Consider the following 25,729-nt stretch of genomic DNA (forward strand, 5'->3'; position numbering starts at 1 on the left):
TATATGTATTGTTTGCATCATAAGTATATAATATTTTTTTTAAATTTATTTATGCATACAGAACTGGGATACAGGTCAGATGTGCGGGGAGGGGGGGACGGGGGCAAGGTGAGAGAATTCACCAGAGTAGGGAGCAGAACAGGCAGATGTACTGAAATACACTGCTGAGGGGAGCAGTGAGACAGTCAGAAGAGGTTTGCCATGCCACATGGATCACATCCCTGGCCGGGATCAAACCCGTGCTGCAGTGGCTACAGATAGCTTCACATGTTCCATTTTAACCCATCGTGCCACCAGGGAGGGCCCGAGAGTATTATTCAACCTTAAAAGAGAAGGAAATTTTGCCACTTACGACTACACTGGGTACACTGTTCTAAGTGAAATAAGCCAGACAAAGAAAAACACTACATACGGTCAGTTGTAGGCGGAATGTGTATTTTTTTAAAGCAAATTTTAAAAAAGCAAGTGAAATGAAGAACTATGCATGTAATGTGAATAACTTGAAATATTAGAAAAAAAATACAAAAATCTTTCTTAATATCAAACTACAGGAAAACAAAAGATCACATAGTAAAAGTTTTTTGAAAACCTGAGAAAGCATCATAAATAGGAGTATGTGGATATTTAACATAAAAAATAACTACAAAAGGCCCTCCCTGGTGGCGCAGCGGGTTAAAGCACTGCACTACAAAGCTTAAGCCACTTCAGCATGAGTTCAATTCCCGCCTGCCCCGGAGGAGTCCACATGGCGTGGCAGACCTCTCCTGACCCGCCCACTGCTTCCCTCAGCAGTGTACTTCGTCGATCTGCCTGTTCTGCTCCCCACTCTGTCTCTGGTGAATCCTCTCACCCTCTGCATCTCTGGCCTGTACCCCAGTTCTATATGAATAAATAAATAAAATCTTTAAAAAAAAAAAACTACAAAAGATGGCACAGTTTAAGCTTTGAGTGTGAGCTTTGGGAAGGGTTGGAAAAAGGCTGGGTGGGCAGGTAGAGTGAACAGACCCTTTCTCTAGGATTACCTGGCTTGCCCCCACTACTGCTAGTCTACACCTACTCTTCCAAAGTAATTACCAATAATATTCCCTTTCACTCTCAGAACAGTCTCAATTTAGTTGTCAAATTAAACAATTAACTATTAACTCACACAAGAACTGACACACTCAACATGGCTCTCTCTCTCTGTTGCTCAGTTCTACACACCAGACATATTTAATCCTCCCAGCTCAGCCTCCATCCTCTGCTACTATAGTGAGTGACTTGTTTTACATGGCTTCAAGCTGGAAGAACTGGACCAGTCAGTAGCTACCATTCTGACAGCACCTACTACAGCCTGCGCATGATACCCGTGTTATCATCTCATCATCTGTTCTGGTTAACCACCCGTCCAGACGTCTTTAATATTATCCCCATTTTACATGTGAGGAAGCTGAAGCACAAACAGGTGAAATGACTTATCCAAGGTCACACAGGCATAGCAAAGCTGGAATTTCCCCCAGGTTCACCTGCACCCAAAATGTGTGTGTGTGTATGTATGTGTGTTCTAATCTCATCCATGAAGGTTAATATAGGGAAATATATTGGCAAGTTGAATGGGCAAGTTCAATTCTTCATCACTACATCATGAAAGCAAGGCAGTATGATGGTTCACAGGAAAAAGAACAACTAAGTTTGTGGGTTTTGATGAAAATTTGTTTCTAACAATGTTCATGCATAATGTATGAATATTTTAGATTTATTTTGCCTCTTAAAAAACATCCATACTGACTACAAAATTTCATATACAGTCAGATCCCAGTTATGTAACTCACACAGAAAGTGCAAAAAACATGTTCATCCAAAGAGACTGGTGGCTTTCTCTGAGTTGCAGAACTATAACCTTGGTTTCATCTTTATGAAAAGATTTTCATGTTTTTCACATTGTGCATGTTTTATCTTTAGTAATATGGAAAGAATCATAAATCTATTTATGCAGAAAAATATCTGTGCTCTGATACATATGGGCTTTGACTCACACAGCTCAGAGATGGAAATAAACAAAAACTGACATTGTCAAAATTAGTGGAGTGTGTATTTTTCCAACAAACAGTTGGAAACATCCCAGAATGCGCACCTGAAGTTAAAACAAGTCATGGATTTGCTTCTCTTGAGATCACTCTCTCTTCTTGGTTGGTTCTAGGATGAAGGAAAGATAAAAAACTATTGATCCAGGGAAAAGGGGGCAGTGAGTGAATCCATGCATGCAGGTTTTGTGGAGAGGGACAAGTATTTACAAAGAGAGATGAAGACTTCAGTGTCTTGCCTTCGCATACCCATGCTGACCCTCCTAAGAAGACTGACTGGGAGTACACTGAGTCACACTCACCAAGGTTTCCTGAACATTCTAATAATGCATCAAGCTAATTTGTCTCTGGAGATGGGGTTGAAAGTGGAGATGTCGTGAACTCTAAGGAGGAGGATGAGACTTAATAAAACATGAAGGGAGTAGGAATTAAGATTTATGGAGGACTTCTTCCAAGACACTGCTAGGCAGTTTTGAAATGAGTGAGTTCCTTTTAATCTTCGTATCACCTAGTGTGTGGTGTGGTGTGGTCAAAGTGCCAAGGGTTAACTTTCCAGAATTCTGTAAGCTGGTTGTTGAACACAGCTATTGTTTAAACCACATAAACTGTAAATTAAATTCTATTAGAAACAGAACTCACCCCTTGCTGCACTTTTACCATTATCTGTGCTCGAAGTTTACTTTTGTCTGTTGTATATGAAGTTCCATTGACTGTGCTTTGTGTTATTTTTGGCAGCTTGAGATGGGGCGGGGGTTTGGGGGATAGTATTTGCAGAGCAATAAGGAGATGCTACCCATCAGGGAACTTTCTCCTCTTTTCTTCTTTTTTTTTTTTTTTAAAGATTTATTTATTTGTACATACAGAACTGGGGTACAGCCAGAGGCTCAGGGGCGGTGAGAGGCTTCACCAGAGACAGAGTGGGGAGCAGAACAGGCAGATGGACGAAGTACACTGCTGAGGGGAGCAGCGGGCGGGTCAGGAGAGGTCTGCCACGCCATGTGGTCACCTCCGGGGCAGGCAGGGATCGAACTCATGCGGAAGTGGCTTTAGCTTCTCAGTGCAGTGCTTTAACCTGCTGCGCCACCACGGAGGGCCTTTTCTTCTTTTTTTAAGATGGTTTGTAAACAGCTGCCAGCAGGCCACTGGCCACAGGCTGTAGATCTTAATGCCCCAACTACACACAGGAGACCAGAGAAATCACATAGTACATCTGTTGCTACTTATGATCCTTTAAGACAAAATATTATAGAGGCAACTTGATGACAGATTAAAGAGAGTTAAATAGATATGTATTTGAAAACCCAGGATCAGACCTTGAATCACTTCCTTACAGTCCCTGGACTGACACAAACTAGGTCTATGGTGCCGAACTGGTTTACAGACATTTTATTTACTCTTAATATGTATAAAGTGCCATAAAATAACAACTAGCTTGACAGGAAGACTCTATTCTCTCATTAAGACCTAAAGAAGTAAACTAGGTTTAAGTGAGCTTCCAGAGATTTCCTCAATTCTTGAATGTTACTGGACTGTTTATTACATTAAATATTACACAATTTTATCCAATAATTCATTATTGCCAAGAAAGAGTTGTGTTCCTTTTAAAGCTTGTATTGCAGTAATGTGAACCAGCTTAGCTTTAAAAAACTAAAGAAAAGAAGTAAGGCAAAGCAGTTAACAAAAATCCTGCTTTTAAACTTCCTAGTAGGGGCCATTAGCAAGACTACATCTACCACTTGACATTAAGTGAAAGAAATAATCTATCAAGAAGTAGTTACTAAATATCTCTTATTTGCAAGGCACGATTGCTTTCTCTCTCCCCCAAATCTGTCCTTTGTAACTAGAGAATTAGAAGCCTGTTTTCTTTGTCTTGTTTGTCGGTAAAAGTTACATGTAGACAGAAGAGAGATTTTGAATAAGAAATGACAACAGTGAGTGCATTAGTAGTAGCAGTGATAACCGTTAGTTGTGGTTGTTGCTGTGACATTTACTGGGTCCTCTCAGCTGCACCAGGTCCTGTGATACGTGGGCTCTCTTCATGTACAACTCTATAAGGAATTAAAATTTCCAAAATCCCCAAGGAGCGACATATCTGGAGTTTCACCCAGTTTGCCTGTCATTATTTCTTATTCGAAAGCCCTCACGTCCGCTCTCCTCTGCTGCCCTTGCCTTTGCGTTCTTCCTGACCTGATCTTCTCTCACCTGCGCTCCTCCACTGGCACTCAGGCCAGCCATCACCCCCACGTAAGCGCAGAATGACAGAACACCCGTGCGATCACAAGTCTCCCCTACTTACTATGCTCACAGGTTCCTGCCAACGACACCATTAAATCAAAGCCTTTTGGTGTGAACTACAAAACCACTTCTTGCTCTGGTGGCTGCTTCCTCTCCCGCCAGGCCCCTCGTTGTATCTGACACTCGAGCAACACTACGTTAAGTCGGCTGTGCAAAGTGAACTTTTAACAATACTTGTCCATGCCAGAAGCAATTTCTGAGTCAGCCATTACCCCGAGATCTCCCAGGTGCCTGTCTCACCACGCCTCTGTATTTCCTTCCCCGCCATGCTCACCTCCACCAGCCCCTGGAGAATCCAGGCTAAGCTGCTGTAGCCCCCCAAGGGAAGCACCTCCTTGCAGCCTTGCTGATGGACGGACACCCCTGCACACACATCCCAAACCATTATCCTGCCTGTCGTCTGTCCACCATGGAAATAACATAATTCTACCACCTTTATGACTGGGGAGCCCAACTTACTTGTTTTTATGTCTCCCTCTAGGAAGACAGAGACTAACTTTTCACCTTCAAATTTCTAGCTCCCAGTCATGGTCTATGTTAAAAGTGCTTGCAGTGAACTCTGCTGTCTTCCAAGGGTCACTGGCCACCAAAGTCTATCTCCTGAGCATAGCAAAGCTGCATCTCTTTCTCTCTTTTTGCCAGGAAAGAATCAGGGCAGGGGAAGCCCAGAAAAGCCGCCATGGGAGCAGACAAGTGGCTTCAGGGTGTGGCCAATTTGAGGTAGTGGTCCTGAATAACGTCCAGAAAAGCCGGGGAGTGAGACAGGCGCCTGGGAGATCTCGGGGTAATGGCTGACTCAGAAATTGCTTCTGGCATGGACAAGTATTGTTAAAAGTTCACTTTGCACAGCAGCAGAGCAGCAGGGGAAATGCAGTGACCAGAGCTCAGCCCAGGTCTTGCTGGCTCCCTCCCAGGCCTCCTGGACATGGGGCAGCTGCTACCCATCCACCTCCTCTCTGCCGATGACATGGGAAAGGAAGCCACTTCCAGTCTGGCTGTACCAACCCGCTGGGGTTGTGTGGTGGAATGAGTGAGATTTAAATGGAACCAATTTACATCTTAATTTTTTCCTCCTAAGATAGTGTTTATCAAAGATGAATATTTCAGTGCTGGCGCTGTTATAATCCTTCCAAAAGCTCCAAATGCCAATATGCTTCTGATGATGAGAGAATAAGATGCTTGGCACTTCTCTGTGATGTGCCAATGGGAAGTAAGACAGAAGGAAATTAAGCATATGTGCACCCCTAGCGCTAGCAGATGTTTCTCCCCAGACAGCTTCACAGAGCACACAGAGTGTCATGCAGTCCCCAGTTCCAGATACTGGGGATCAATTCTTAGGTAACTATGTGCTGGATGGAGCATTTGTGTGACATGTGGTGCGGCCCGAGTTTAATCTTGCATCTGCCACTTAGGAGCCCGGTGGCCTCTGACAAGGGGGCTTTCCCCCTCTCAGAGTTTGTTCATATACATAATGAGAGAAGGAGTAAGTGGTTAGTCCGTCTATTCATTCCAGAGACTACACCAGGTACCCCTGTTATCTAATTTAGTTCTCTGAAAACCTGATCATGGAGATGACATTAGCTCCACTTTGCAAATGGGTCTTGGGTTCAGAGAGATGATGAGACTTGTGATGACCACGGAGCTACTCAGGTTTTCTTCGAGAGAACTTGCTGCGCAGGGTAGCTGTGGAGATGCTTCGCTGTCTCTCTTTTGACCCCACAGCTGCTGAGGTGGAGAACGAGTTGGGTGCCCGAGAAGAGTCTGCAGCCCAAGGCTGACACCTTGGTGGGGAGCTTTCCTCTGGGGACCCTCACTGCCTGTTGAAACCTTCTGAGGGCATCACTAAAGTCCACCCTCTGCTTCTTGTTTTCTTTTCACAGGTGTTAAACTTGAATGGCAACCTCAGTTCTTCCTGCCTAGTCTGGTCTCTTCTCCCTTAATTCTTTGTGGTCATGACCCTCAAATCTCTTGCATTATCATTTTGTCTTTGCTTCTTTTTCTTTGAAGAACAAAACAGTTGCAGCCATAAAGCATGAGACCCACTGAGTCAGAGCCGAAGAGGGTTAAACGGGCCCAGGAGTGGGGCAGTGGGATGCTCCTAAAGTTCACGGTGCCACAGGTGTGCCACCCTGGTCCACTGCTGAACCACTTAAACATTCTTTTCTAAACAGACCTGTCGGTATTCATCGGACACCACTAGAACCTTGGTGGTTGGCCGTATTTTTAAGCAATTTCTTGAGATGAAATTCATATTACATAAAATTAAACCACTTTAAGAGACTAATCCAGCACCCGTTAGTTAGTAGCTTCACAGTGTTGCAAAACCATCTAGTTCAAACCAGCATTTAGTTCCAGAACATTTCCACTACTTATAAGTAAAATCCCTCATCCAGTAAATGGTTTCTTTCACCACTCCTCACACCCAGGCCTGCAAGCCACCACTCTGCATTCTGTCTCCATGGATTTCTCAATTCTGAACAGTTCATATTAATGGAATATTAATTAATATTAGTATTAATTATAGAAACAACATTTGTTGTTTATGTCTACCTTCTAACACTGAGCATACCGTTTGGAAGGTTCATCCATTTTGCAGCATGTACCAATACTTCATTCCTTTTTGTGACTGAGTAACAACTACCATAGTATAGGTATGAACATGGAAATACATGTAGTTGTTTGAGTGACTGTTGTCAATGCTTTTGGGTCTATGAGTTTCCCCAACTATCCAAAGTAGAACATTCCTAGGAAAGCTTTTTAAGTTGAAATGGCATAAAGCAAAAAAGCAAACACCATTCATTTACCTAGGCAAAAAAAAATTAGCATTCTTAAACTCCCATCCAAAATAACCTACCAAATGATATCAAGTTGACACAGAAAGCCTAAAAGAACACTAACACGCAGTAAAAGCTATAGAGCTAGGATAAAAGCCCTGCACTGAGTAAGTAGTCCCCAGAGGACTCTGCTCATGCCATTCTTGCACTACGTACACGCTCCCTCTATAGTGATCTGCTGTAAAGTAAATGCTGAATACTAATGTCATCTTTCATCATTTGTCACAAGTGAAAATTATCAGATTTCTTTCAGTTAGAGAAAACAAGTAGTCATGGAGTCTTTTATTAAAGTAAAGGGGTACAATGGGAACCTCCAATGAGTGGGGGATGTATGTCTACCTAGAAATGGAACTACAAGATCAAATGTTAATGCAATGTTTGACTTTTTGGGGAATCACCTTCCATAGAGGTTGCACTATTTGATAATGCCACCAGCAATCTACAAGGAATCAATTTGTTCATTACCTCACCAAAACTAATTTCCTTTTTGTTTTTTTGTTATTTTGTTGTTGTTGTTGTTGTTGTTTGCTGGTTTGTTTGTTTTTTACTTTCCAGTCTTCTTAGTGGCTGTCAAGTGTGGCTTCGGTTTGCATTTCCTTCATGATGAGTAATGATGAACATCTTTTCATATGCTTGGTGACTACTTGCATATAACCCTTGTAGAAACATCTATTTAAATCTATTGTACATTTTAAAATTTTGTGGTTTCTCTTTTGTGACTGAATTTTGAGAGTTCTTCATATCTCTTATCTTTATCAGGTATTATTTGAATATAACTTCTCCTATTCTGTAGGTTCTTTTCACTTTCTTGTCCTATGATAAACAAAAGTTTTAAATTTTGATAAAGTCTAATTTTTTTAAATTGGTCACTTATAGCAACGTATCAACGAAAGAATCTATTGCCAAAGTCATGAAGTTATTATTAGTTTTCTCCTAAGAGTTTTCATATAGTTAGGTCTTTGACTCATTTGAATTAATGTTTGTATATGGTGTGAGTCAGGGGATCCAATTTCATCCTTTTGCAGACAGATATCAAATTGTATCAGCACCATTTGTTAAAAAAAAGTACTCTCTCACTTGTTTAAAGATCTGGGGAAAAAATCAACTGTCCATAGTTATAAGTTTATATTTAAACTCAGAATTTTACTCCACTGCTTTGTATGTCTATCCTTGTGTAGTACCACACTATTTTGATAACTATCGTTTTATAGAAAGTCTTTTTTTTCCTTTACATCAGAAAATTATCTGTCTTTTTTAGGATTGTTTTTGCTACTTAGAGGACTTTGCAATTTCATATGAGCGTAAGGATCAGCTTTACCATTTCTGAAAAAAAAAAATGACCATTGGATTGATAGCAATTTCACTAAATCTGTAGATTATTGTGGATAATACTGACATGTTAGTAACATATGTCTTCCAATTCATAAATATAGGATGTCTTGATATTTAGTTAGATGCTCTTTAGTTTCTTTGAGCAATGTTTTATAGTTTTTCAGTATACAAGTCTTTCACATCTTTAAGTTTATTCCTGGTATTTTAATCTTTTGGTTATTATTTAAAATGTAGAAATTGGTTTTTTTTCTTTTCTTATTGTTGGTCATTAGTGTATAAAGACATAACTGGTTTTTATATGTTTACCTTGTATGCTGAAACTTTGTTAAATTTATTAGCTCAAAATTTTTGTTTTTGTAGGTTCGTGGGATTTCTACATATAGGGATTTCTACATGTTATCTGTAAATAGAGATAATTTTACTTCTTCCTTTCCAGTTATGATGCTAGAATTCCCAGTATAATGTTGTGTATCACAGAATAAGAGGGCATCCTCATCTTGTTCCTGATGTTCAGGGGAAAACTTCCAATCTCACCATAGAGTATAATGTTAACTATGGGCTTTCCTTAAATTGTTATCATGTTAAGAAGGTCATATCTTTTTGTAAAGCATTGAAACAAATAATGTGGGAGCTCAAAAAGTATTTATTAAATTAAAAGCAGTAAGTGGTTTTCTCTTTCTGCTGATATGCTTTGTCATGGAGATGCTGAATACAAAATACAATGTAGGAAAAGTAAACAAAATTAAATGGCAGTTCAGATTGTGACTCTGGAACCAGCACTATTATGTGAAGATTTTGTGAAGAACCCAGATTTTGATGTCAGACCAATTAGGCTCAAATGCCAACTCTGCCACAATTGAGATTGTGTGATATAAAGAGATCTGTGTAACCTCTTTGAAATTATTTTCTTATCTGCAAAGGAGAGATCATGTCAACCAGGCAGGGTTTTGTTACAATTATATGTAAACGACTATATTCTGTGCCTGAAACGTTGCTGACTAAACATTGGTTCCCTTGACTAATCCTATCCCTGCCATTTCCAAGGCCCAGGACAAGAAAACAAAAGAGGTCTGCTTAGTAAATATCTGGTTGTTAGAAAATTACAAATCACACTAAAGATGGTTCTCCTTTCACCTTTCTCAGCTTCCTCATGAATTCAATTTTTAAAATTTTTATTGAGCATTTGTCATGCCAAGCACCATACCTCATTTGGGTTAAAATGTCAATCATGGATCTACAGAGGAAAGTCATGCATTTCTAAAATACTTTTTCTACACTTCCAATTGAAACAACTATTAAAACGTACAAAAAATATGCAGAGTTGCTAGAGCACTGGAATGTGGATGTGTTGGATGAAAACCAAAATCATATTTAAAGGTGAAATATCAGAGGCATTCATTTTATAAGCATTGTTCAGCACCTACTATTTACTAGACTCTGAGTCAGGAATAAAATAAGAACATCTACTATTACAATTACAATTTAATATATATTCTATAAGTTCTAGTGGAGTATCTGGCATTTTTACAAGTCCCACGTTGCCAGGTGTACAGGAGTATGAGGTCTCTGCAGAAGGCACCTTGACCCAACAAAGACCCAAGAGTCAAGAGGGAGAGTAACCAATCTGCCCTCCTTTGCCTCTCTGCACAGCTCCATGGAGCGCTTGCCTCTGCAGACCTTTGGGAGAAGTTGCTGTGAGCTGTAGAAATGTGCAAAATGTTGGGGGGTGTGGTGGAGGGGACAAGACGGGGACACAATTACTTCGCCTCTTTCCTTGCCCAATGCCACTTCTTTTCCTCAGTCGCACTACTGTGACCTGTACCTTGCAAAGTGTCAACACTGACCTGGATGCTCCAGCCAAAATATATCTCATCTACTGAGACTATGTGAACAGTTTTCTCTTTTAAACTCTTTCAGATATTAATAGGGTGACAAATGTCGATACACAGATATACAGATCCATACTTCATTCCCAGCATATACTTTTAAAATACTGACTTTATATGCTAGTACTTTACATAAGAATTATTCACTTGTGATCCTAAGTAAGATTATAAATATTCTTTTCCTTTACTGTCAGTATCTGATTCTGGCATCAAGCAGTGTCTATAAAAGAGGTTTATAAGCTTCTTTCTTTTTGCACTGTCGAAATATACATAAAAAAGGGATTACCAGTTTGTTGAAGATTAATCAAATTTTATTGGCCTGATATATTTCTTATAGATTGATGAGAGTGTATTTTTAACTACCAAGTTTATCTCCTTAATACATGTTGGGAGTTCACTGAGGTTTTCTATGTCTCCGTCAGACAATACAATTGTAAATAATGAAATGATCTGCATAAAAGATGTCACTCAAAATTTATGAAACAGCAAGGCCTATCAATGCCCTATTTTCTAGTAAAATTCTGCTTTCATATAGTTTTCCTACCAAATCATCATAAATGTACACTATATAGGTGGTGATGGACATTCAATACAGTGTTCATCAGTAATTATGGAAACAATGTGAATATTAAAAATTGAGACACTTTCAAGCAATGTGCTATACTGCCTCAACTGAACACCACATAGACAATAAAGGTGATATTCTTGAAGAATATTTAGAGCTGATGAGAAAACACTTTGTGCTGACAGGTAAGAAAAGCTGTATGTTCTATTACCTAACTTTGATGAGAGAGAATAAAAAAGAATAGTAGTATAGTATACACTATACTAGTAGTATAAACTACCAAAATTCTAACCTTGTTATATTCTTTTAAATTGTGTATATTTTAGATATTTCATATCAACATGATGACACTTTTGCTATCAAGAAAACACATTATAAGATATCAAAATGCATTTGAAACTCACTTATTTTCCACAGCAACACTGATCCAAGATAGAGTGTCATCTGTCATATCCAGCATGCAAGACATTCTCTCCAGTTCCATGCCATGTCTTATTTAAACTAAACAGAGCTGCAGGATTACCCCACGCTGAAACTTCGTGAGAAACCACTGACTTCTACAACTGCTGTCAGAACAGGTCCCCACTAGATTTTCAGATTACATGCAGGGCCTCAGTCACCCTCCAAAGTGTTAAAAGAAAAAAAAAAAAAAGCAATCCTTTCTGAAAGAAAATAATGTCTCCAAGCCTGTTAGCGTGATCCTGGTACAGCGGTAATAGCTTTTTGAATTGAATCAGGAGGACTCTGAAAGTCTCCACGGTGCATGCGCACATGTTCTGTGTTCCATTCAGCCAAAGGTACACAGCAAGGACACCATTAACGTACAACATACTGAGCAATATACCCGGGACCCTATAGCTATCACTGCTAAGTACAAAACATCTGATCTGGGGGGACCCAGATGAAACAGGAAAGGCATGTAATTAAGTTTTCCTTATTCTCATTCAAGCCTTTGATTGAGGAGCACAAACCCACAATGGGAACATAACCCACCCCAGGTGACATCTGACCTATGCCTCCAGGTGGCATCTGACCTATGCCTTCCGACTCCCTCCCCTCTTTATGCACTGTGCAAGTATTTGCAGGTCCCCGCTACCAGAAGGCATGATGGAGGATCAAAGACGCGTTACCTGCACAGCCTGCCCCTGTCTGCAAGGAGCTTATTCTAGAAGACTTCCGAAATCAAACACTCTACTTAACTTTCTGTGCCAGAAGGTGAGTGAGGCAGGGAACAGGTGGAGATAAAGGTGAGGTAGAGCAATCTCAAAGCTAGAGGGCTGGACATTTTATCCTACGCCACGTGTGGTGTAGAAGCTTCTAAACACAGCACTTTTAGTTGAAGGGAAAAGCTGTGAGCTGGGGCAGCAGTTGCTGGAGAGACAACATCTCTTACTGAGAGGGCACAGGCACCTCAGAGTTTTGAGAGAAAACATGAAATAAAATTTAAAACAACCTGAGTGTGATAAGCAAATAAGAGGACTTGAAAAGTGGGTCCCATGGCCCCGCAGAGCAGACTAGCAGAGCTCTGGCGGTGTCATTTAGTTGAGAGTGATAATAACAGGGAACTTGACAGAGGGATCTCTCCATTCCAGACACTCTATCAAGCGTGAGTAATGCTTCTTCTCATGCCACCCTCTTGGCAGCAATGTGAGGCAGGTGTCGATGAACAATTAGGAACTCAGACAAAGTGACCTTCCCTGGTTCCTGCCCTTCATTAGCAATGGGGCCGTGCTTAATCCAGGCTCACTGACTAGAAACCCACTTTGGTACACTGTCCTAGAGGGTGTCGTGCCAGCTGCACACTGCAACATCAAGATCATAAGAGAACTTGCTAGCAATGCAAACTTCCAGGTCCCCTTCTCAGACCTGCTGATTCAGAAAGGAGGGAGGAGGACCCATGGAGGTCTTTTAACAAACCCTCCAGGGGATTACAAAGCACTCGAAGTCCAAGAACGATTGCTATATCCTAGATTCTTCAAAATCAGAGTTTTGGAGTAAAATTTCAGCCCTCCTGTGTACCATCTGTGTGACCTCTGACAATATGTGTACCCCACTAAGCTGCATTCTCCTACATCTAAAATGGAGTTTATAATAAATACTCCTGTATGCTCCAAGCCTGGAGAGTTTCATAATGAATAAAATGAGACAATTGCAAGTAAAATGCCTAAGGCAGTAAAGGCTACATAAGCCCCAAGTTCAACTTTTTGGCTGCAAAATAGCCATAGGCTCTGAACCAGGCAAGAATCCTTTGCCCAAACCAGAAGCCCAAAGAGTTGGGAAAAAGAGAGCAGGAATTTAGGGTAACAAGTCCAGGGGCCCCCAGGAACTAGTCATTATTGGGCACTGAAGACATCAAAAACATCAGGAAGAGATTCGGTGAAGCACTGCAACAAGCCCGTAGCAGGAGGTGGGTGATCAAAAGCAGGCTCGTTCTAGTGAAAACCCATGAAAGAAACACCACAAACTCAAATTATGATTTTCAGAACACATTCTCAGAGGCCAGCACCCCTGAGCTGAACAGTGACAGCAACCCTACCAAGGCACAGACACAGCTTCCTAAACGCTCACCCCAGACCGCTGCGTAGTAATAGGGTACGCCCTGATTATAGAAATGGGGACAGTGAAAACCCCGATTAAAATAAAATCTCTCTTCAGACCAGGTCAGCTCACTTGTGTGAACTGTATCAGTGCCTGTGACACTGAGGTGCAATAGTGCTTCTCTGAATAATGATGGAAGATTACAAAGGCCATTTTCCACTCTCAGCTGCAATTTAGGGTTATCGCCTTTTGCCCCCCTGTCCCTGGTCCCCCACCTATTCACATGCCAAGCCACCTAAATTAAAACATTATGTAGTCACAATGACAGTGAGCTATGAATACGAATGCCTAACAAAATCTTCCTTTTGAATGACTAACCCCATTATTTTAAGAAATAGTATCCTCTGAATACCAAAGCCCAATAACAAGTTCAATAAGATGTCGTACTATGTGATCCTTTTTAAAGATTCACGTCAGTAAAATGACTCAAAAACATTCTTGAAGAAAAAAGCATTGTGAGCCTAACAATACTCTGTGTGGAGCATGAGACACACACACCGAGAGAAAGCTGTTCAAGTGGAACGGCACAGCACTGAACCACATTATCTCAGAAACCCTTATTTGCCTTGAAAACACTGATCATATCTCCTGAAGGTGTTTATTTTCACATGATAGTTGAGTTACCTTCCAACCACAGAGTCTCATTACTACAATTTATATCCAAACAAGCAATGCGGCTTATTACACCTCCTCACAACTATAGAGGTGGGCAAGGCCCCCTCGGAGAGAAGTCACAGGAAACAGGCGTGGACACAGTCCAGGCAGCTCTAAGGGCAGGAGGGAATCTCACTTCCCTTAGGGGCAAACCTGAGACTAAAATCTTGATCACCTAGATCTTCACCCAAGGTACTTTCTTTCACGAGAGGGAGCTTTTGTAGTGAGAGAACCAAATAAACCTCTTTAGAGTAACTCTGACTCACAGAGGGATTATTGTTCCATTAAGGGCACATTTCAGTGTGGTATGAGAATGTAAACTTCCTTACATCTTAAAGAATCCGGTTTCAGTGGCTCCTCTGTGACCCTAGGCAGGTAACAGAATCACTGGTGAAGCAGCGTCGCTCTGGTTAACTCCAAGTGTTGTGATGTTGCCTGACGCTGGAACCCGTCCACCAAGGCCAAAGTGCATGGAGTCAGAGCACATCCACCAGACACTGTGCCAAGTCCTCCTTTCAATGGCCTGACGGTTAGCCAGGACCTCTAGCTCAAAGGAAAAGTCAATGTACCACCCCCTGACAAGCAAGGAAGTCATGTTTTTACGTAAGTGTCTTCCTCTCTCTGCTGTCTACCCCTGACCCACAAGATCCAAACCTAGAAGACTGAGGCAGAAGATGGAGGGCTGACGATGGCTGGTGGCCCCTCACTGTAGTACTCACAACAAAGCTTGAAGCGAAGACCAGCAGATGAAAGAGTCCATGGAAGTGACATCACTGAGAGTCACACAAACTAAGTGTCTCAAAATGATTCCCCCCTTCACCGGCTCTTTTCCCTGCCCAGACCCAGGTCTGCCTCTGCACAGCCAATACCAGGTCTTACTATCCTACTTGCAAAATGTTTTTCCCTTCACAAAATTATCTCCATTCCAACTGGCCAAAATCTAGACATAGTCATTCACTAGTCATCCATTCACCATTAAATGTGCCTCTTACAACCTAAGCATACGGCAGGGGGAGTAAAGTAGGTAGAGATGGACCACTGATCACTTTGATCTTTATCTACCCTCCTGGTTTCCCTTCTCCCTGGACACTGCAATCATTCCTTTGCCAAAGTTCAAAGCAAATAAAAAGGCAAGATCTTCCTGAAGTTCTCAAAAGTCCACGCCTATACAAAAGTCCGTGACTTTGCTGCCCCTCCCAGGCTGGCAAACTCCTAGTACTTCTTTGAGTCGCGGCCTTTTTCTCTGCTCCCAAAGCAGTTGCTTATGCAATGATGGCTGTTCTCATGAGAATCATGGGTAATTGTTTCCTTCCGTTTCATCCATTACACTAAGGGCCTCTCAAAATCAGACTTTCCCCTTTAATTTCTATTTCCCCTACTCCCAAAGTACACTGGAATTTGTCATATGATTCAGCAGCTACTTTGAAGTCCCGCTCTGCCAGTTATACTTGCTCCATTGCTTTATTTCCACTCAATATTTGATCCTCTCTCGATTCCACTGGGCCCAATCCTCATGCTATGAATAAAAAAACGGGCTCAGACACCTCAGAGTAAATGAAAACCATCCTTTTGAGTGGCAGTCTCACAAAAAAAGATATATTACAGTTGTATCTCAAGTATTCCCTCCTCTTTACAGTCATTCATTCAGTAGTATTTAATGAGCAACTAATACATGAAAGGTGCTATCTAGGAATGTTATTATAAGTTTATAATTTATTATACTTTATAAATTTTACGACAAACTGAAATTATTAAATTTACAATTTATAATTAAATATTTATCTCAACTGTGGAGTCTTAAACACATCACTAAGCTTCTGGTAGAGAACCCCAAAACAATAAGAAAAAATTTGTGACATGTATAAGTCCATTTCCCTAGGAGAGAAATCGCTTTCAGCAGATTCCTCAAGAGTCCCTGATTCAAAAAATGGAAGGACCATTGTTCTACACCCTGCTGGGAACAATCTATACTGGTACCCAAATGAGTTCTAAGACTTCACTGATTGTGTGTAAAGGAATCTTACTCTCTTATAAAACACCTTACTGAAGCTTCAGGGATGAGCCTGTGCAAACTGACAAGTAAACGCTATGTACCCATAAACCTTTTTTTTTTTTTAACAACAGTTTATTTTTACATCATTTTGTACATTTTTTTTCCATCTCAATTGTAACCCCCACAGGTTTCCCATCACCAAGTCACCCGTGTACCATCACCATAATCCCATGCACTTCCCTCCCCACCCCACCCCCAGTTTTTGATCCCATTCCCCACTCCACCCCCACAAAATGTCTCTGGTATATGGTTGTTCATTATTTTTGTTATTTTCTCACCTGGTCCATTATACTCCTGCATAAGCCTTTTCTTAAAGGATATTTCTCTCTTCTTTTCTAGTGTACAATAAAGGATGCTGGAGACTGTTCTGTGTCTCCTGTCTCCTCCCAACCCTGAACAGAGAGGGCTGCATAAGCAATCATCTCTGCACTTCAGAGCTCAGGCTGGGGGGGAGCCAGGTGCCTTGTTAAGATGAATGCAAGCCAAAACACCCTGCGACTTCTAACATCTCCTGGCTTCCTTTAGTTCTTTCTAGTTTCTAAATGGCGTATGTATACTTGATGAGCATCATGCAAAAAAGGGGGGATGCCTTTTGGAATCTGGTCCAAGGTCTTGCATTCCAAAGCTCCCCCCCCCCATTACTGGGATGATCATGGACTAGCTGCCAGCCTGTTTTCTACCTAGAAAGTGAACTTTGGTTAGAATTCAGAGATATGTGCCTCTGAGAGTGTGTCCTTTACTATAGAGGCTTGTGGTCATAGCCAGTTCTTCTTCCAGGCAAACTTCCCTGCCCTCTTCACAGGGGGCTGGTCACATGACTTGCTCTGGCCAGTGACACAATGAGCAGTGAGTCATCTGTCTCACTCTGAATGGAGCACTTAGAATCAGTATGCAGGTAGACACCTCCCTTTCCCAGCGCTCTGTTGAAGTGACGCCTCAGTTACCATGTGTTTCTGAGAAGCCTCAGAATGGAGGCACATCCTTCTATCTGCCACCAAAACAAACATGAGCTTATTTCTTGCAAGAACAGGAAATAAAATTTTCTTGCAATAGTGGCAGAATTTAGTATATTCTGACCAATACTGTGTATAATATATATTAATTACTTTTCCCAGTAACTCTGATTAGCTTCACATTTCCTCGTTGATTTTTCTTCTTTGCAAGTGGCTTAATTTTAAAGTTCACTGCAACATGAAAAAAAAAATTTAAGTTTGTTTTCTTGATGGAGTGTTAAGGCAAGGAGTAAATGATTTATTTAAATTCTTAAAATAAAACTTTTAGTTAAATATATATTTGAAGACATTTCTCTCCCATCTCCAGATATCAAACTGCATTTCACGTTCAGCAGCTTCGCATCAACTACCTGTAGTGACAGTTGCGTGTGTTCATGTATAGGGCGCGTGGGGGCTGACGGAGGCTTATGAGCAGTGACTCATTTACTAACACCCTTCCATGTGGGCATTTGCTGGGCCTCCATAGCACTCTCTACCCTTTCCTCGCCTGCAGGAGCCCCTGCCAGTCTGACCTATGAACTTGGCAGTGGCTCCCTGGCGCTGGCTTCTCATTGGGGCAGGCACCGGGCCTCACTGGCAGGGAAGGCTTTGGGGGGTTGAGCAGTTATTAGCCCCCAGCTTCCCCCTGCTGGAGCTTGGGTGAGTCCTGTTCCTGTAGCTCAGCTGAGGTCGCAGCTGCTGTCAGGCTTTCCACTCCGGGTGGCAGATACTTTCTCTATCCCCAATAATGCCTCCCACTCCTTATTCCTTTGGGTCGAGGACCGATAGCTTCAAGATAAATAAAAATAAAATGTATTCTGGCTTTGTTAAAATAATTCAAAATTAAAAGTATGCCCTTAAATGATCCTTTAACTATTTCTTTTCTTTTTATTTTTTCTTGTTAATGAGAAATCAGGAGTAAATTACTATTGAATTTGTTTCTTGAAGTGACCCTATGTCAAAGAGCAATCTCAACAAAAAGTTCATCACCTGGGAAGACCATGGGGATTACAACTGAGATGGAGAAAGGCACAAAATGATGTAAAAGTAAACTGTTACATTATTTAAAAAGAAGAAGAAGAAGTTCATCACCTAGAAAAGCTGAAATTCTCCCTTGCACTGGCACCGATAGCGCAGTCCCTCAGTTAGCTGACAGAGTTGAAGCATCTTGCCAAGCAATCCCCAAATTTCAGTTCTCAACTCAATTTCATTTACCAAACATATGGGAAGCTCCATCTGCTGAGCACATGATGAGGCATTTATTCCCCGTCTCCCCACCCCTCTGAACACCCCTCGTGGTCTAGAATGGGCTCCTGCTGGCCTCTGTCCCTCCTTCATGGGCTCCTAGCCCAGCACTTGGGAGGTGTTCAATGGATGTTCGTGGAATGACTGGGTGGATGAAAGCGTCAATGAGACAGCAGCAAAGCAAAAGATGCTGAGGGAAAGAAAATGTACAAGAAAATCGAAGGTCAGAACTGGGCTTCCTGAAACTTCTTACCTAGGAAGAACACGAGAAACAAACAAATGCCTGTCACCTCAGGACAGTAAACGCTGTTCTCTCAGAGTCCTGGAAGTCAGTGAAAAGACCAAAGTTACACATCAACACTCCCTTTGCACCTCTCATCGTCCCCCACAGCCATGCACTGCAGTATGACAGAAAAGACTACACAGCTCTCTGCCACGTTCATTTGATCCACTCGAAGCCTCATCAGAGCTTCAGAGTCAGGGTTTCTTTATCTGAGGCAAACTATACACAGATCTAGAATAAATGCCAGTCCCCAGTGCCCCCTGTTCTTTTTTTTTTTTTAAAGATTTATTTATTTATTCATACAGAACTGGGGTACAGGCCAGAGATGCGGAGGGTGAGAGGATTCAATAGGAACAGAGTGGGGAGCAGAACGACAGATCGATGAAGTACACTGCTGAGGGAAGCAGCGGGTGGGTCAGGAGAGGTCTTCCTCACCATGTGGATCTCCTCTTGGGCAGGCAGGGATTGAACTCATGTGGAATTGGCTTAAGCTTCTTAGTGCTGTGCTTTAACCCGCTGCGCCACCAGGGAGGACTCCCCCTCTGTTCCCTTTTAATGAAATAAGATGGCATTACTGGGACAGAGAAAGCTGGCCTTTCCTGTTGGAATTACAAAGAGGATAGCCTCCAGTACCTCTGCCACGGGCCAGAGACTGCCCCTTTTCTCTGAGAACAAGCCTCTAGCAATGTCAATGAGCCAAGATGTTATTCCACAGCCCAGACAGGACCTAGAAGAGGATGAATGAGAGGAGGCACAGAGGAGTCATGCCAAGAACAGATACTTTCTCCCTCTCTAGGTTTCTCTGGGCCAGGCCAGAGGTTCCCTAAAGTCTCTTCCCGCTTTTGTCAGTCCTCCCCAGGTTACCTTGAGCAGTTGCTCAAGTTTCTAGAGCTGTTTCCTCCTCCATAAATGAAGAGGTTGGCCCAGATGCTCTCAATGGGCTTATCCTGAGATGACAGGTTTCAAAGCAAGCCTGGCACTAATACAGTGAGTTTTACTCCAAATCTTTCCCTGAGATCTTAGTCTTCTCATGCATTTTTTTAAATATAATAGTTTATTTTTATATTATGTTGTGCCTTTTTCCATCTCAGTGGTAATCTCCATGGGCTTCCCATCACCAAATCACTTGTGTCCCATCACCATAGTCCCATGCACTTCCCTGCCCCCCCCCATTTTTGATCCCATTCCCCACTCCACCCCCATAAAATGTCTCTGGTATATAGTATATTATTTCCACCACCCCACCCCATCCCTGGACCTTTATACTCCTGCTATGAGTGGAAACCATCCGGTATTTTTCCTTTTCTTTCTGGCTTATTTCACTAAGCATTCTTGTGCATTTTTTAAGAGAGTTGTAACATCAGAAAGGAGTATAATTTAGGTTAAGTCCACCTTCTTCCCGTCACACTCCCTCCCTGGCTGTTACAGCAGAATGTGACGGAGCACAACCTCTCAGTGCATCTGCTCGCTTAGAGAAAATTCATTTCCTACAACTGACTCATGATACTACAGCCACTTGGAGAGACACCCAAGCCTACACTGAAGTCAGGGAAAAGACTAAGAGTTACACATCAACGCTCCCTTCACACTTCTCAACACCCTCACCCCTCAAGCAGGCACTTCAGTATGACAGAAACGTCTACACAGAGCCACCCAAACCTGCATTTATGAAAAGAAAAAGAAGGCCAAAGATTCTTAGATGTGTTCGAGAAGATTTTTAAGTGATCTTGAAAGAACTTCTGATGGTGATATCTGATTTTCATGTAGCCCCTAATATGGTTCAGGCACAACTCTAAGTGATATTTATGTCTCAGTTCACTTACTCTTCAGTAAATGGTAGAGACTATTATCCCACTGGCAGACACTGAACGTGGGGATCAAGATGGTTAAGTAATGGCCTCAAGGACTCCGTGGTCTCACCCAGCGAGTGACTGAGCTTGAAGTCAAACACAGGCAATTTGATTCCAGAGTCAAAGCTTTCAACCCCTTCCACTAAAAAACATCTCCCCAGAATGGGAATCTGTTCCAAAGAAATCTAGAAAGAATGCTTATATTTATAACAGTGGAAGAACGAGTATGAATGTTTGTCTCTAGGTCAATGCAATCTGTATACGTAACAGTGGAGATGTCAAAAGCATTTATCTTGTCGAAAGAGCATGGTTTGCCAAGCACAGCGCTGCTTTCGCCCTACCCTTAAGAACTCCAGAGATGAGCAAGGTGTAAAGCCACAAAACGGGACCTCTCTTCTCTCTCCCCGACTACCCAACATACCATCTCCCAAACCACAAGGCCTGGCCATTTCTCTGAGTCACCACAGCCATCAGAGTGGAGCAAGGCTGTCATTAAAATCCTGTTGGGGCCAAAAAAAGGGGGTAGTGGAGAGAATCTGTACTACAGGGGATCTGTCACTTTAGAGAGAAAAAAAGCCTTGCTTCTGCCAGAATTCTCTGCTTTCAGAGCTTCTTCATATAGTTAGTTGTTGTTGATGTTGTTTTCGCCTTGGAATTGGTTTAAGAGAATCATTATCTTCAACTTCCCAGCACAGTTGCACATTGTAAAACCTACAGTGTGCGCATGCATGTCCATGTGTGTCTGCCTACATTTCTCTGTGTGTGTGTGTGTGTGTGTATGGACATTACACAGATGCACAAAGAATCATACACCTCATGTGCATGTTCACACACGTCTGACATACACCCACTACACTGACCTACACTACACTCACTGTGTTACTCTTACAGGGATGCTGGCAGGTGGCCTTTCAGCTAAGAAAGGAAGCCAAGCAGCAGCTTCTCATCCTGTCTCTAAGGAGAAAAGGGCCAACTCGGATGTGGTCTGCTTCAGTGAAGTCACTACAGGCTTGTGGTGCTGCTTGCTGGCCTCCCCTCCCCCATGCTCCCCTCGATGTCAGCTCCTGCCTATGTCTCTCTGCTCGGAATTCTTTCTGTGCCTGTCAGCCCAGCCGCCACCTGCCACCACAAAAATTTCTTGTCTTGAGGGTTTTCTCTGATCACTGGACCCTATTCTTCTCATGTACATGGCAGATTATGCTACCAGGGAACAGAGAAGCAAAGACTGACAGGAGTGGGTGGTGCCTCAGGTCCTGTCTTCTATTGTACCAGAGGCACATCTTCTACACCGACTCTGAGCTCCCTCATAGGGCTATGTTCCAACTGCTCACAGTTCAAATATGCCTAATAACACACCCTTCCTGGTCTCTTCCCTTCCCTGTCTCGCTTCCCCATTTTCACCACTATTTTCTGGGATCATCTCCCACGGTTCCTACATCCAAATCCTTGTCTCAGCATCAGCTCTTGGGAATGTGAATCCCTACCACTGAGTAAAGCTTACTTGATATCAGGCTTGAACTGAGTACATTTGTTACCTGTCTGATCTTAATTCATCCTCACAATAATCCCACAAAATACTTTTATATACATTTTACTAATGCGAAACATGAAACTTACAGTGGGGTGCCCATGGTCACCCCACTTGGGGTAGGAGTCACGATCCAAACACAAACTGACTCCAAAGTATTACTTAGTCACAAATTTACATACAAAACTACAGCAAACTACCTTGAGTTCTCAAATGACATTCAAGGACCAAAAGAAAAGGATCAATAGAAACTGATTAAGTCGGATGTCTATCAATTCCAAAAAAATACTCGAGTCAGTAAACAACTTAGATGAGATTCAGGAGTGAAGGCTGTCCCTGATTTCTGCCGCCTGGTGGTGTACTATGCGAAACACTGAGTTACAGCCTAAGGATGATCAGCAACTCTGGGAAGCCAGAGTCTAAGGACTTCAAGGAAGGTGGACAAAAGACTCATGATAATCATCTCCATCTTTCTACACTCCCAAAGAGGTGGACACATTGCCAGCATTATTTAAACATATTATCGATTGCCAAAAGGGACATGAGAGGCTGGCAAAAGTGAAAGCTCAAGAGGATGACAGGAACAACCACTGTAAAGTTCCTTTGACCATAATAGCTGCATTTCCCTTAGGGAGTGTGTGATGGTAAACCAGTTCTCCAGACGGAGATTAGGCAGAAATAGAACATGATTGGTGGTGTTTGCCCATTTCTGTGGTGTAAATACTCCCACTATGGCCAATTTCAAGCTGCCCATGTGTTGTCATGGGATTCCTCGTTGGGATGGGAGGTGCAAATTCTGCCTTCAGGAGACAGTAGGAGGCAACTGCGGCACACCACTGCTCCCGTGGGATGATATAACAGAAACCAAAAGGCACACGCATGCTGTCTCTAGAGAAGGTGAGATAAGAGAAAAGCAGTAAACTGAGAAAGCCAGCAAAATCTGCTCTGATGAGATACACAGCATTCTGTGGATAATGACTGCTTGTTAGTGGGGATTAGAGAGACAGGAGTTATACGATAAGGACAGAAGGAAATACAGAGCAGGGTGGTGTTTTTCAGTTTGGGCTATACATTAGACTCCCTTGAGGGCGATTTAGAAATCCTGTCGCCGACTCCTCATCCAAGATCACTCCAATCAGACTATGAGAGTGGGACCAGCAGTAGGCACCACTGTGCAGCCCGGGGCGAGAACAGACACTCCACAGAACACTTCTCACCAAGGTCTGTGTGAAAATTCTAAAAATATTAGGTAAAAATTATGGTACTTTGTAGCTACTTTGTAGAATATGTAAGCTAATTAACTGTAAAGTAAGTTAGAAGTAAAACAAAGTGTTCCTCTGAGAGTACTGGTTGGAAGGAGGGAGAAGGCAAGGAACCCGCTGAGGTGCTGGAAATGTTCTACATTGGATCTGGGAAGAGGTAACCTGTTAAGTTGTACACTGTACTGTACAGATGCCACACCTCAATGATAAAATAGAAGTGCTGAGGGCAGTGGCTGGGAGCAGGGGAACAGAGGGTGGGGAATCTGACCTAGCAGTTCTGAATGGGTCCTGAGATCTGAATTTCTAACAAGTTCTTAAGCAGTGTTGATACTGTTAACCTGATCACACTGTGAGCCCAAATGAGTCAAGCCAGCAGTGACTCCACGTAAACCTGCTATCAACATTTATCCAGTGGCTAAAATGTGCCAGGCACTGGACTGGCCCCAGCTGGGGCTGGACATCAGACCCATGATAAGCCTTGGGAACAGGCTGCCCTTGAAGAAGTCGTAGGCAATGAAGGCCAAACAGTTAATATAACAAATTCATTCACTGATTAAAGACTCTCAGCTCGTCTCTGCCTTGTGCTGTATGTAGGTAACATAGACATGAACCAAACAGCGAAGGTAGCCGGTGCCTCTGTCCTCAGAGTTCATATATATTAGACCAGAAGTTGTGCAAATATTTACCCTCCCAACTGAGATCAATACTAAAAGGGCTGGGTGAAAATGAATTGCTTAAAGAAGACCAATATGGCTGGAGGGGAATGAGTGACAGTGAGGAGTAAGAACTGAATTTGTTCATCCAAGTAGGAGCCAAAGAAGTAGGACCTTCCAGATCACGTTAAGGATTCTGGTCTTTATCTCAGGAGCACTGGGAAGCCTTTGAACAGTTTTAAGCATAATCAGATTTGCATTTTTAAAAAGATCACTCTAACTGCAGTATGGAGAACCAATTGGAGGGAAGCCAGAAAGGAGACTATTCTGGTAGACCAAAGGAGAGAGGCTATTAGCATGGACAAAGGTGACAGCTGCAGAGACAGAGACAGACACAGTTTACAGAGGCTCTGTGGGAACCTGAACAGATCTTGATGATGGAATGACTGTGGGGGTGTCAAAGATGACGCTGAATCTTATTTGCACAACTGTGAAAAGGGAGGTGTCATTCATCAAGGTGGGGAGCTCTGTCCTAGTTGCTTTGATATTTTGCATGATCACTAGAACAATAACAATTTAATGCAAATTTATTCTTTCCCAGTAAACATAATTACCAAATTTAAGGCTTTTCCCTCAAAGCCACATAGATACATATTTAAATACACAAATATTTGGTATTTATTTGGTGGCACTGGTATTTGTTTGGTCAGCAGAGCTATAGAAAAGGCAGATGCACAACCATGGATCACTGTAATGCTGTCCAGCCTGTGTTTCATCATGACTATTGAGCCCCCAACTATTTTTTTTAAAGATTTATTTATTCGTACAAAACTGGGGTACAGGCCAGAGGCTCAGGGGCGGCGAGAGGCTTCACCAGAGACAGAGTGGGGAGCAGAACAGGCAGATCTATGAAGTACACTGCTGAGGGGAGCAGCGGGCGGGTCAGGAGAGGTCTGCCGCGCCATGTGGTCACCTCCGGGGCAGGCGGCAATCGAACTCATGCGGAAGTGGTTTTAGCTTCTCAGTGCTGTGCTTTAACCTGCTGTGCACCAGGGAAGGCCCAAAGCCTGTGTTTCATCGTGACTATTTAACCTTTTTGGGAATTAACTGAATGTTGTGCAGATTAACTGAGATCATATAAAGTTTCAAGAACATCATAGAGGCCCACTAGCTATTAATCTTCCTACCCATTCAAACCTAGATTCAAAACTTGAATCCAAATGATCCTTCTCTTTAGGCTTCTGCCTCCTCCTCCCCTCTTGTGCGCATCAACCTATAGCCAACTACTGAATAGTGAGAAACATGCCTAGTAAGCTGCTTATGATTGTGTGCTCTGCTGGCTTGTGTGCACTGAATTTACTTTCCAGAGCAATCTACTTTTTTGTATGTAACCATGGGGCTTCCCCAGCTTTCATGAAGTACACTTGACAAACAAATTAAATCTGCTTGAGGTGAACAATGGGCATTTTTTTTTATTAAAAAGTTTATTTTTACATCATTTTGCACATTTTTTTTTCCATCTTAATTGTAATCCCCGTGGGTTTCCCATCACCAAATCACCCCTGTGCCACCACCATAGTCCCGTGCATTTCCCTCCCTTCTCAGCAACTCTGGGAAGCCAGAGTCTAAGGACTTC

At 42.3% G+C, this 25,729-nt stretch overlaps 1 protein-coding gene across 4 annotated transcripts in view; it reads right to left on the reverse strand.

Annotated features, from left to right (window-relative positions):
* The window catches only part of CPNE4 (copine IV), a 333,423-nt gene that overhangs the window by 261,800 nt on the left and 45,894 nt on the right, over positions 1-25,729 (reverse strand). The gene's annotated exons all lie outside the window — the stretch shown is intronic.

Source organism: Condylura cristata, unplaced genomic scaffold (genome assembly GCF_000260355.1).
Source record: "Condylura cristata isolate star-nosed mole 26May11 unplaced genomic scaffold, ConCri1.0 scaffold00033, whole genome shotgun sequence".
Classification (NCBI taxonomy): domain Eukaryota; kingdom Metazoa; phylum Chordata; class Mammalia; order Eulipotyphla; family Talpidae; genus Condylura; species Condylura cristata.